Source organism: Girardinichthys multiradiatus, chromosome 18 (genome assembly GCF_021462225.1).
Source record: "Girardinichthys multiradiatus isolate DD_20200921_A chromosome 18, DD_fGirMul_XY1, whole genome shotgun sequence".
Taxonomy (NCBI): domain Eukaryota; kingdom Metazoa; phylum Chordata; class Actinopteri; order Cyprinodontiformes; family Goodeidae; genus Girardinichthys; species Girardinichthys multiradiatus.
The window spans coordinates 42,396,375-42,410,905 of NC_061810.1; the positions used below are offsets into that span (position 1 = coordinate 42,396,375).

The window sequence follows — 14,531 nt, forward strand, 5'->3', positions numbered from 1 at the left end:
TGGGCTCAAATCCCGGTCCGGGTTCTTTTTGCGAGTTTGCATGTTCTCCCCATGCATGTGTTTGTTCTCCGCCTATAGTCCAAAAACATGACTTTTGGGTCAATTTGTCTCACTAAATTGCCCTTAGGTGTGAATGTGTGATTGGATGGTTCTTTGTCCTGTTGGTCTTTGTGTTTCCGTGTTATGGTCTGGCGACCTGTCTAGGGTGTACCCCACCTCTTGCCCAATGACAGCTGGAGACAGGCACCAGCTCCATGCGATGGTGCGAGTGAGTTTAGACGATGGATGGATGGATTACACAAAAAAGTCTGTATTAGGAGGTCAACCTCAAAGAATATAAAATGTTTGCATCTGTGTGTCTTTATTAATATTTGCTTTATATTTTGATGGTCAATGCTGTAGCGTTAGCAACTTTCAATACTTATGTGAGAGAATATAGTACAGGTTTTATTGCTGGAAGATGTTATGAATGGATGGTTATTATAGTGTTTTCAGCAAAAAGCAGCGAATTGCATCTTGCTGGTGTTTATTTATGCAATACGCAACAGCATAATGAACACCTAACCACAAAGTATTGCAGAATTTTGCTGCCCCTGTCTAGAGCTGCGCAATATATCTAATCACAGGCATCATTACGATATTAATGTTAGCAATATCAAAAACACATAGCTTGAATGCATTATTTTGTAGGCTAATATATCTCAGGTGTTGCCATGCTTTTACAGTCTGGATGCTAATACTATATCTTGTCAGTTAAATGAACCTGAACTGCCCTTGATGCCATCACGTGATGTAGATGATGGTTACCAAAGTCACAGTTGTTGAATTCAACAACACAATAACCTGTTTTCCTAACATTGTTCATTGTTCAGCAAGTATTTAGGTCCCTGTATACTGTAGGAAACTTGATGTGGCGAGTCAACATTTTTTAACACCTCTTAAGTCTTAATTTTGTCTTCTTTCCTGTTTGTGCTTAAATGTTGTCTCTCTCTCTTGTAATATTTTAATGCATCAATTATGACTTCATTCACTCCTGAATGCTGCTCTGAGAATACCCACTTTAAGCCAAAGTCATTTTGTCTCTATTGCTTCTTTTTTTAAAATTGAGATGCCCAAGTTCTTTAAAAGTTGCATTTACTGGTAGAAAATATCTTCTTTTCTGAAAACGAAAAACACAATTTAGCTGAAGGGCCGATGCGAGCTTTCGCAAAACATTTGTAGTTTTCCAATCCATTGTTGTGTTTCTCTTTTTCTCCACAATAAGCAATTTTGCCATCAATAGTTCAATCAGTTTGTAAGCACAAAAAGGGTCCAAGTCAATGGGGAAAAAATAATTACACATACAAAGTCAGTTTTGGGACATTCCTTCTCCAATTGCTTGAGGCAGAGATGTGCCTTTAATTACAGAAAGCCTGCCAGAAGCAGCTTGCAGTGCAGTGTCCGAACGTACCTTTTTATTACTGCTGGTTGCTTTATTAGCCTTCACTGAGTAGTGATGGACAGGCAGGATTGACCGGAGATGCAATTGGAAGTGGTGCTTATCGACTAGTTTCTTGTTTTGCTACTAGCAGGGTGCGATGGTGCTACAAAGATGCTCTCAACCAGGCCTGACCATTAACACCTCAACTCCACACATGAGAACATGACGAGAACAGACCATGTACTGCGGGGCATGCACAGTCCCTCTGTAATGTGCCGTCTCCTCTGGCATCGAGGCCATTTTATTTACTTTTTTTCTGTTACAGTCAATACTTTGAATTTTGTAGAAACCTCTACACGGCATCTTCCTCTTCCCTATCAGCTCATGCTTGTACATTTTTGTCATTTTCGGTTTTAATTGGTCTCAGGATTCACTGGTGTGTGAACAATTTCTCAGTGGATACGAGATTGAACTTTTACAATTTAGGCAGAGAGCAGATGAATAAGAGTGCATGTGTATATTGCAAGATTGTGCCATATCTATGTTTGAGCATATGGTGTAAGTGTTAGGTGCTGGGTTGTGTGTGTGTGTGTGTGTGTGTGTGTGTGTGTGTGTGTGTGTGTGTGTGGACCCCATCTGTCACTTGGTAACGGTTTGGGTGATCTCTGGTAGATGTAAGATTTCCCTGCAGGCATCTTAATGCACAATTACATACAAAGGCTGCAGGTTATTATTCCAGATGGAAAGAGTTTTGCAGCACTATCCTTATCTGCTTAATTTTAATCAGGAAGAGCATTATTGTGGTGCTTTAACATTAATTTCCTGTAATATATGACAGATGCTAAGTTGCAGATCATTAATGGTTATGCAGATGGCATTACATCTAATGATGCTTAATCAAGAAAGATTTTCTTACAGGTGTTTTTTTTTTTTTTTAGATACAGAAATGCTCTTCCTGCTGATTAGCACAGCTCCCAAGGAGCATAGTTGCAGTATGCCTGCACAGTGGATTTCAAAGTTCCACACACCCATGTTAAAATGCCAGCTTTTATGTTGTAAGTAATGAGACCATGATATATAATTTTGAATCATTTTCGAGCTTTAATGTGACACATATCCTGCATTGAAAAACAAAGTAAATCTGGGCAAAATTTTAAATATAAAAAAATCTGTAATATTGCGGCTGCATAAGTGTGCACACCCTTTCATTATTATTTAAGGCACCTCAAGTCTCTCAGGGAAATAAATAGCACTGTGACTGAGAAGTCACCTATTAAAAACTACTACCACATTCCTGATGAACAAGCACAGTAACCACAGTTTTTCAGGATATGCACTTTGACTGTTGATTTAGTCTGCTTGGATACACAAAGTATCTAACATAAATTATATTGAATATGATAAACCTCAAATAAACTTGATCTGTGGATTAATTTATTTATCCTCTTTTTGCTGAAACCATACGTTTAAGACTGATCAAAATTATCCAATTGAACTAAGGTATCAGTCAGGAGAAAGGCTCAAAAGAAAAGTGAGTACACCCCTCACATTTTTGTATATATTACATTTTCATGGGACAACACTGAAGATATGACCCTTTGATACGATATAGTCAGTGTACAGCTTGTATAACGGTGTAAATTTGTTCTTCCCTCATAATTACTCAACACACAGCTATTAATGTCTAAAGTGCTGGCAACAAAAGTGAGTACACCCCTAAGGGAAAATGTCCAAATTGTGTCCAATTAGCCATTTTCCTTCCCTGGTGTCATGTGACTCGATAGAGATCCAAGGTCTCAGGTGTGAATGGGAAGCAGGTGTGTTAGATTTAGTGTCATCGCTCTCACACTCTCATGCTGGTCACTGGAAGTTCAACATGGCACCTAATGGCAAAGAACTCTGAGGATCTGAAAAACAGGTTCCACTCAGAATAGGCTTTCCATGGTGGACCAAAGACATTGAGTGCACGTGTTCAGCATAATATCCAGAGGTTGTCTTTTAGAAAGAGACCTTTGAGTGCTGCCAGCATCGCTGCAGCCCTTGAAGGTGTGGGTGGGTCAGTCTGTCAGACCATACGCTGCACACTGCATCAAACTGGTCTGCTTTCTGTCGTCCCAGAAGGAAGCATCTTCTAAAGATGATGGACAGGAAAGCCTGTGGGGCACTCTACAAAAAGAAGGTGGATGAGTTAAAGGTCTCTAACATCCACCAGCTCCGTGATGTTGTCATGGAGGAGTAGAAGAGGATGGATTCCAGTGGCAAACTGTGAAGCCCTAGTGAACTCTGTGTCCAGGAGAGTTAAGGCAGTGCTGGAAAATAATTGTGGCCACAAAAAATATTGACATTTCTCTAAAATTGATGAAAACACAAGAAATTCATAATTGAAGCTGCCAACAGGTCAGAAGCAACAGCTGAGGAAGCTGTAGGTGTTTCCATCAAGCCCTTGTTTGTTCGAAGTGTAACAACTATTTTCTACATTCTTTGTAAGTAATAGAACGTATGGTTGAAGACAGAAGCCTGTCTGTACAACAAAAACAAAAAAAAGAATCTGGCCCAAATATTTTAAAAGCTTGTGTGGGAATGAAACCAAAGATACATTTTTGAATTATTCTTCCAAAAGATATATTTGGCACAAAAACAACACATCACCACCAGTGAAACATGGTGGTAGTAGCTTCTTATAATGGGGTTACTTTACTTCAGATGGATCTTGGTTTTTTTTTGTGAGCTGGATGAAGTTATAAAAAGCTCCAGATACCATCCGGATTCAACTCTAAACATTCACATGTCTGCTAGAAAGATGAAGATGAATTTCATTTTTATTTCCAAAATAACCTCCAAATAAACAACAACAACAACAAAAAATCACGCTACATGAAAAGAATTAAAGGTAAAGTTCAGAACTAAATCTGACAGAATATCTTTAGGGTCACCTGAAGAGCTGTGGACAATAGATGTCCTCACAGATGGATTTAGAGAACGTTTGTTGATCAAATATTACCCACATATTGGCATGACTTGCTGATAGACTTCAACCAATAAAAACTGAATGTCCTTTTTAATTCAAATGGATCCTTCAACAAAGTATAGTTTTACCAGCTTTTTATAATTTGTAGAATTTGTTTGGAAACATTATTTCAATTGAACTGTTCAGAATAAAGCTGGAAAATATTTTTCCATAGTCAAATAAAGCCTATATCACAAAACAACTTGTTTTTGAAATGTTCATTGTAAAAAATGAAAAACAAAAGAAATTAACCTTTAAGCTTTTTGATAACCACTAAATCTGTTTGTGAACTGATTTTTCACCTCTTAGCTCCAGCCATTTTCTTCGCTTCATTCTCTTTGATCTAGCAGGAAGCAAACGATACAAATGATTTGCACAAACTATATGGTGTACATTTTCAGCACTAGATGGAACAAGACAAGCCGTGTTGCTGCACAAGAGTTGCTGTTCCAATCATGACTCTGCTGGTGTTTTCATCTAGCAGTCAGTTTATTTTCGCAGCAGCAGATATAAAGTGATAAAAATTAAACTCTGGTGGCAGAAGAGTTGATTCTAAGTGTGCACAGCTTTCCTGTCTTGTTCACCATCTGGAAAACACCTCCAGCATGTCTATTAGACATTCACTACAGCCAAGGAATAGTGCTTTGATGGAATTGGGTTAATAATGACAATTTAATTGAAGGTAATGGTAGCATATGACCTGCTATTCCGATTCAACTTTAGGGGGCTTCTGCTGAGGAGGTGGAAAATTGTAGTTTTGGATAGGTGTGATTCGCAGAGTTAGAATTTTGAGAAATCTATTAATTGCTTAGTTTTTTGGTTGTTTGTTTTACTATACATACAGTAAGGTGGGGGTCTTATGCGGGCAGTGGCATCATGGGAAGTCCTCTGCTACCCCCCCTTCCCCCTTCGAAGTTGTGCTGGAAGTCAGTTAAATGCCATTTATTTTGAAAGTTCCAGAAATGTTCGTAACGGAGTTTATGTTGAAATCCATGGCTGTAGGTCACAACAATTACTTTAAGAAATGAAGGTCAGTCAGTCCGAACAATTGGGAAAACTTTGAAAGTGTCCCCAAGTGCAGTCGCAAAAACCATCAAGCACTACAAAGAAACTGGCTCACATGAGGACCGTCCCAGGAAAGGAAGACCAAGAGTCACCTCTGCTGCGGACGATAAGTTCATCAGAGTCACCAGCCTCAGAAATTGCAGGTTAACAGCAGCTCAGATTAGAGAACAGGTCAATGCCACACAGAGTTCTAGCAGCAGACACATCTCTAGAACAACTGTTAAGAGGAGACTGTGTGAATCAGGCCTTCATGGTAAAATAGCTGCTAGGAAACCACTGCTGAGGACAGGCAACAAGCAGAAGAGACTTGTTTGGGTTAACGAACACAAGGAATGGACATTAGACCAGTGGAAATCTGTGCTTTGGTCTGATGAGTCCAAATTTGAGATCTTTGGTTCCAACCGCGGTGTCTTTGTGCAGCGCAGAAGAGGTGAACGGATGGACTCTACATGCCTGGTTCCCACCATGAAGCATGGAGGAGGAGGTGTGATGGTGTGGAACTGCTTTGCTGGTGACACTGTTGGGGATTTATTCAAAATTGAAGGCATACTGAAACAGCATGGCTACCACAGCATCTTGCAGCAGCATGCTATTCATCTGGTTTGCGTTTAGTTGGACCATCATTTATTTTTCAACAGAACAATGACCCCAAACACACCTCCAGGCTGTGTAAGGACTATTTGACCAAGAAGGAGAGTGATGGGGTGCTGCACCAAATGACCTGGCCTCCATAGTCACCGGACCTGAACCCAATCGAGTTGGTTTGGGGTGAGCTGGACCGCAGAGTGAAGGCAAAAGAGCCAACAAGTGCTAAGCATCTCTGGGAACTCCTCCAAGACTGTTGGAAAACCATTTCAGGTGACTACTTCTTAAAGCTCATCAACAGAATGCCAAGAGTGTGCGTAGCAGTAATCAAAGCAATAGGTGGCTACTTTGATGAACCTAGAATATAAGACATATTTTCAGTTGTTTCACACTTTTTTGTTCAGTGTATAATTCCACATGTGTTAATTCATAGTTTTGATGCCTTCAGTGTGAAGCTACAATATTCATAGTCATGAAAATAAAGAAAACTCTTTGAATGAGAAGGCGTGTCCAAACCTTTGGTCTGTACTGTAGTTGTGCTGATGTAGACAAACCTTCCAGCAGAGATCAGATGTATGCAAGTATCACCAGCAGACTGTCTGAGGCTCTGACAGGAGCCTGGCTGCAAGGTCGGGCATTAAAGCGGCAGTAGGAGGAGACAGGTGCAAAATAAAGACGAAGCACGGCAGAGACAAGCGCGGATAAAGATGGACGGAAATGACAACTGAATTACACAAAAGGCCGGTGGCATTGAAAGAATGAGGAGAAAGGCAGCTAAGCCTAGCAGAGCGAATTAAAAAGTAAGGAGAAAGAAGGTCCACAGATGAGCATTTGTGCCAGAGGACAACACAGGCTTGTTTTTCTTTCTGAATATGCATGCAAGGCAACAATTGTTGCTGTTTATGTTCCATAGTTTGTTGAACAGAAAATTCTGAAGCAAATATTTCCATGTACAACAGTGTGTCAAGACACACTGTGCTTCATGCAGCATCACTTTCTCTGGCTTTTGATGAAAATGACCAAACTGCAGGAATGGTTAGAAGTAAAGTTTGTGTGTGTTTTTTTTAAGCCAATTTTGTTTTAAAACTTCAAGATACCTTTGATACTTGTAAGCAGTCCATGCCTAATTATGTGCAGTTCATGAGAATTTGGCTTTAATGGAGTTTTGTGGTTACATTTCAGTGTAAAAATATCACAGTTGGATTATGCTTGTATAGTTTGCTCGGTTTATTTTTTTTACCCGGCCACATGTGAAACACATTAGGAGCCGTTTGATTGTAGTGTTTATTTTTTTTGTCCTGATGCGTTTTCACAAGAAATGGAAGGAGTAAGGAAATTAGTACTTCCTGTTTGGCGAGTGGCGTATAAATGTGCAGCATTTGTGGAAAGGATAAATGACGGAAGAGTCTACAATCCTTCACAGAGAACTGCAAGTGATTTGTGTGTAACATACAAGTTTTTGCTCCTTTATAAGAGTTCGGGCTGTATTTTTCTTCCACTCTCTTTATTTTTCTGTTCATCTGCTTGTCCAGTGGGAGATCACAGCCTGAGCAGGAAGTGGTATCAGTCTTAAAACTGCCCACACCCACCCAGAGCCCCAATGCCTTGCTCAGGACCCTCGTGTCTTACTAATGGACTGCAAGTCTCCAGAGAGAAGGGGAAAAGGGGCACGGGGTGATGCAAGTAGAGATGAGTAAGAATGGAAAGAAAAAAAGCTTAACACATGGGAATGGGAAATCTATTCGATGAGGATAATGTTTGTAAAATAATAAGGGAGAGGAGAATGGATGTACAATCGACTAAGGAGTTACATCATGCAGAAGGAGTGAGGGGGAAAAAGAGGGCAATCATTTTTGAACAGAAACTAAGAGGGCTTGGTCACTCACGTATCTCACTGAATGAAGACAGATTTTCTTGCTGCCTCACTAATACTCTGGATTTGTGACTGTACTGTGACCTTTGCAGTATTTTTTTGTATAAATAGTTGTTGCAAGTGACATAAATGCTGCTAAACACTCCTTGTCTGCACATGTTTTATAGATATATAGAAACTAGAGATGTTTTGATACAGGATTTTTAGGTTACAACCCACTCCTGATATCTGAATTTCAAGATACTAGGCAAAGGACAGTTTAACAGTTCACTTACGTCTGGTAATGTAACACCGTTATCCATTATCAAAATTACAAAAATGTTATAAGATGGTTATAACATTTATTTATTAGTAGTATTTTTACATCTAGATCTAAGAATCTAGGATAAACACCTGCTCAGTTTAGTGAAGAAACTGTTTCTGGTACGGGTCATTTTTGCTTCAGCGCTCTGTCCCGCTGACCTGAAGTTAAAAGTATAAACATTTTATGTCCTGGATGTGTGGAGTCAACAGAGATGTTAGCTGCCTTTTTTCTGACCCTAGACCTGCACAAGTCATGGATGGAGTGAAGGTCAGCCCCGATGATTCTCTCTGCAAAACTAATTATTTATTGAAGTTTGGACCTATCCCACTTTGTGGATGAGCCAAACCACACTGAGATGGATGAGCACAGGACAGACTGAATGATAGCGATGTAGAAGATGACAAGCAGCTTTTGTGGAAGGTTGTGCTTCTTGAGTTGTCGTAGGAAGTACAGTCTCTGCTGGGCCTTCTTACCAACATTGTCTATATGTGAGGACCATCTCAGGTCCCGAGAAAGGGTGGTTCCTAGGAAATGGAAGTGATCCCCATTCAGCACAGTATTGTTGAGGATGGTGAGGAGAGGCAGTATAGGGGGTGTTCTCCAGATGTTCACTTTCATTTCCACTGTCTTTAATGGGTTTAGCTGCAGGTTCTGAGCACACCAGTGGACTAGCCGATCCACCTCCTGTCTGTATGCAGACTCGTCACTGTCCTGGATCAGTCCAATAACAGTGGTGCCACCTGCAAACTTGTGGAGTTTCACAGACGGGTCCACTGAGGTGCAGTCATTTGTGTACAGAGAGAAGAGGAGTGAGGAGAGAACATACACCTGGAGGGTGCTGGTGCAGATGGTTCTTGAGCAGTAAAAGATGCTTCCCAGCCTCACCTGCTTCCGATCAGTCAAGAAGCTGATGATCCACTGACAGGTGGAGGCTGGCACTGTGAAGTGGGTGAGCTTTTGATGGAAGGTGTCTGGGTTGATGGTGTTGAAAGCTGAGCTGAAATCTACAAAGAGGATCCTGGTGTCCCTATGTGATTGAGGTGGTGCACGATGAAGTGTAGACCCATGGTTGATTGTATTGTCTGCCAACCTGTTTGCCCGGTAAACAAACTGCCCGAGGTCCAGCAGGAGGCCTGTGATGCTCTTAAGGTGCTTAAGGACCAGTCGCTCAAAGGATGTCATGACTACATTTATATTTATATATTTATTTATCCGTTTTTTTAACCAGGCAGGATAGAGAAAAACAATTACCTTTTACAGCTGCGGCTCAGCAAATGACAGGGGCTCTTGATGGAAAGGGGAATACGGGGCTAAAAATAACACACTTTATATAAAAACAAACAAAACATTCTAAAAACTAGATAATGTTACAAAGAACATTTAAAATGTCATTGCTAAATAAACAAGGAGTCTAAATAACAGCATCAATTGTACATAAAATGCGTTATAATGTAGCCTTTAAATTGCACCTTGTAAAACAGAGTCCAATTTAAGTCCACAGCTAACTTTTCCACCTGTAGTTTTTAAACAGCATTACAATGCGAGATTGATAGGTGGCGCTCTGCTGTTTTTCACACCATGTTTCTTACGACCAGAAATATTTCCAAGAAGTGAATTTCAATTTCTTTTAGGTGAGGTAAAAGTATAGGAGCCTAGTTCTTTTATTATGAGAGACAATGTTTTTTCGGCTGTAAGCTTTAGCTGCAGGATAAAATAAAATCAGTGTAAATATAATTTCTAGCAATGGAAGACCATGCTATCCACATCGGTAGCCTTAGTATGATAAAAAGTGTTTTTTTATACACAGAACTGTATTAGGTTATAAAAAATGACTAGCTTCTTTATGGCCAAGAATCTCAACTTAAATTTTCTTTTCTTTTGATATCATGGATGTAGTCGGCTGTCAGAGCAATTAAATAAAAGCATAAAATCAAGCCTGCCCCTGACTGTCAATAATTTCAACCATCTGTGTAATGTGCTATTGCTAACTCTTGGAACTCTGTAATGAAATGAATGCAGCTACCCCACGAGGGCTGCTTGTTCTCTCCTCATGAGCAGTGAAAACAGCCTCTTTTCCCGCTGCCGTTTGTAACATGTGTAATGATGAACTTCACGCCCTGCTGCCCAAGCATTAGCTCCAGACTCAACTCAAACACCCCACAGATGCATTCTGTCTTCCTTGGCTACTCTTATCCTTGATTAAGCCAATACTCTAGAAAGGGGCTTCGATGATAGCCTCAGACTGTTTTGTAAAATCATGCAATTGGAAAGACTGGACTAAAATCAGGTGGGGGGTTTGGTTTGCCATGCCGTTTGCGACTGATGCAAACTCATCCAGAGCTTTGCCACACCCTGCCCATCTTCCCTCAGGGAATTCCAGTGGGCAGATCGCATGACACTGACCACCGACCTCTCTCCCCTTCTTCTATGTCCATTCTTCTGTAAATCCCATCCTCTCGATGTTTCCTTTACTTCCCACCCTCTGTTGACTTTACCAGTGCCTCCCTCTCCTTCCTGCAGTTCGTCCTTCTCCTCCTCTCTGTCTTTCTCCTTTGGTACTTCCTGACATGTTTCATGGTCAGAGGCAGACTTCAAGGCCTAATCTATCCCTGCCTCTTCTCTTATACACCCCAATGCCTGGAGACAGTGGTATGTGGCTACACATGCGTGCCAGACACCAGACTTTAGGGTGAACTGTGACACAGTTTGCCTGGATGTGACAGGACTGCTGCATTGACAGTAGCTAAGCACATTCTGTGTCATTTTTATGAGAAAAATAATGTTTTCCTCAAATGAATTAGCCTATAAAATACTTCACTCAGACTTCCAGTGACTATTATGTTGAATAAAGTCATCTAATACAGTTGTTGTGTCCTATATATTCTCTGATTCCATCTAAATAGCTTTGCTGTTGCATTTAATGAAGCATTTTATATCCTTCTATTATTTGCCGCTGATGTTTTCTAAACCATTCAGTCCTCACATCACTTTTGATTGAATTCTGTGATGAAGGCTGCCTGTAACTCTCCTTGGTGCACACACTGAACAAAATATATGGTTAAGGTATAGAAGCAGATGTTGGTTAGAGTGTGTGTGTTTATTAAAGGGGGTCTCAGAAAAAAATCACTAACAAAATTTAACCTTACAACATTTTTTTTGTGTATAATGTGACATATTTGGTACAATAAAACAAATTAAAAAAATTGGAAAAGGGGAAAAATGCGCCAAGGATTTGTTTGCATAAATGTGCATTTCTAAAACTAACACTTTGCTGAAACACCTTTTGCACATCTGCCATCGATCATAGTGATTCTAAATACTGTGAAATAAAGTTTAAGTGTCCTACAAAGATTTTCCTGACATACACTCATTGGCATCTTTTAGCTAAAGCAATATTTTGTTCAATGAGACCCTTATGATATTTTGCAACGTCTCTGCAAAGGTATCAGTCCAGAGGAGGTACAAAAAAAAAAAAAAATCCAGAGCATCACCATGGCACAGTGAGGACAGCAATTGATGATAAATATGGAACTCTGACTTTACAAGAACTGGGAATTTCTTCAAAATTGATGAAAGGATTAGAATGATACTCAAGGCTGCAAAGAGCCCGAGAGCAACACTGAGGGAGCTGCAGGAATTACTGAAGGAAGTGCTGTTTGTGATATACATGTGATGGCAATCTCCTGTATTCCCCATTAAGGAGTAGGTTTGCAAAACAGAACATATCACAAAATCCTCTGAGAAAATGTTAAATGGTCTGATGAAACCCAACTTAAATTTTGGATGATAATTCCAACTTTACCTCCAACATCTTTTGTCCACAATGAAATATGATGGTGGCAGCACTATATATTCTAGGGTGGCTTTTCTTCTGATGGAACTGGTACTTTAGTGAAGGCGGTTAAAGTCATTAATGGATCCAAATACATCCTGTTTATTTTCAAGTAGTCAAAGCATTCATGCAATCAACAAAATAATGGCTTGAGGTGGCAACTATATCTTATGGAAAATCTATGGGGTCACCTGAAGATGGAGATCTTCTGCAAGGTAGAGTTGGCAGAAATTGTCCAGTCAAGATGTGGGATGCTGATGGACTCATATCAAAGAAGACTGCATGTTGAAACTGTATCAAAAGGTGCTTCGACAACAACATTGTTTAAGGCTGTGCACACTTATGCAACCAGGTTGTTGCAGCCTTTTTTTTTTTGCTTTTTGTTTACGCTTCTAACCGATTTTTTTGTTAAAAAACTAATTGGTAACGTTTTGCAATATTTCATTACGGTCTCATTGTTTTACATAAAGGAAATTTTACCACGGGTCTGTGCACTTATGTGAATAACTGTAATGGATTAGATTAAATAAAATTCCTCAATTTCATGTTGTCATAGGCACATATTTCATAACCTTGAGTAAAAATACCATGGTTTCACCAGATTAACAAAATTCTGAAAGGAAAGTTTAAAACATAGCAGTTTGTCAATTATAGTTTTTAATCAACGTTTCCTTAAGAGTTATGACTGGCACTCCTTTAGTTTCCACACCATGACTGTCCACCATGTTTTTCATAGCCGAAATTATCTTTGTTAAAAATAAGTGTGAAACTTTCTTTCAGTCTGCTGACTTGCAAAGCACAGTAAAGGTTGGGAGTAGGACAAATATGCATTACTTTAAAAAAATTAGCCCCTTCAGCACTCTCTTGTGGTATCTTATTAGAAGAATTGTAAACCACAGGGTTGGTATGACTGAAATTGTTAGAATTTATGAAACCATAACCTTTTAAAACCTTTGTATACCTTGATGCCAGTTACCAACCCATGCCTAATTCCATGTCAGCTGTTCAGTGGGTATAACAATATAAATAATTATTATTAGCAGGCTGAATGCATGCTTTGTTAAGGTGGTAGACTATATTCAGGGGTCATGTTTTTTTGAGTATAATTCTGTTGACGCCATCTGCTTTGTAATGTGAACAAGTCTAGGTCAGGACACAGGTGCGCTTTTAAGCTGCTGATGCCAGCCTGGATTCTGTGATGTTATTTCACGCTCTGAATGGAAACGAATGTAAAGCAGGGATTTGGTGCTTTAGCAAAACTTTCGTCTTTGAACCTAGATAAGCACCTGTTCAAATTAAATTCAGAAATGGAATATACAGAATGTTCAGCAGGCAAATTATAGTAGGTGTCTCACTGTTTGATCTCCTGTGTATCCATTCTGTGGAGCATTTCTAGCTTCTTCTACAGCTGTCCTTTTTATTGTCTTCCCCTCTGGTACAAATGGGTCGGATTTTGAAGTTCATCTTTGCAAAATCACAATTTTATGCTGTTTGAATAACCCAATTTCACATCATTTTTGTTTTTACCTGTGTTGCTTTTCATGATTAATGGTGGTTCTAATGTGTGTTTTACTATGTTATGCACCAGTAGTGTCAGGGATTGGCAGGGTCTCATGCTTTAAAGCTGGCACAGGAAATTTTTTAATTGTGTCCTCAAAGGAGAGGCAGTCAATTAAGATAATAACCAAACCACAATGCTCTGTCTCCTGTAAATTCCTTTTTAGATATGATGTATAAAACATTTTCTTCAGTTAGCCCTCACAGCAAGCATGTACATCCCTGATTACATATGCTTTTCATTGCTGGCTATACATCAGTTTATTTTGTCAAATTAAGATAAATACGTTACAACGTGAGCAACAGTATGTTATCCAACTCTGATCTGTTGGATGAGAAACATGGGAAAATATGTTTTTGATGAAGACATGTAAGCCAATAGGCAATACTGCCTTTTAAAATGCAGATGGCTGTCCCTCGTTGGCCAATTAGTAACTTTAGCTCTGGAACACTTATCTGCTTTCATCTTGTGTATGTGTGTGTCTTTCATTTAGGGGTGCAGGCAGCTTAGTTTGCTGCAAGAGCACTAACTACGGATACAGTTATACTGATTCACTGGCAGCGAGATTGCTGACCATACTGTTGGATGTTGCATAATAAGCCAAAACACATATGAGGTCCCCATGAAGATGAGATTGGAATGTGGATGGCACTGTTGGCACTGCAGTCCTTGCAGATTTAAAATTAAAGGAGTTTGACTGGTGGGAAATCTCCTTTTAACCGAACTAAAGCTCGGCAAAGTAATGCACTGCATTCCAATAGCTTTGCCATTGACCTCAATCTTTTCAGGAAACATTTACAGGGAAAATAGGATCAGAGATTAAACATTATTAACAATGTGAGCACATAATAGGAATTTAAATGAGATGCACAATAGCTTACTAATAA

At 39.6% G+C, this 14,531-nt stretch overlaps 1 protein-coding gene across 2 annotated transcripts in view; it reads left to right on the plus strand.

Annotated features, from left to right (window-relative positions):
• arhgap35a (Rho GTPase activating protein 35a) overlaps nucleotides 1-14,531 on the plus strand; it is a 91,620-nt gene that overhangs the window by 39,341 nt on the left and 37,748 nt on the right. The gene's annotated exons all lie outside the window — the stretch shown is intronic.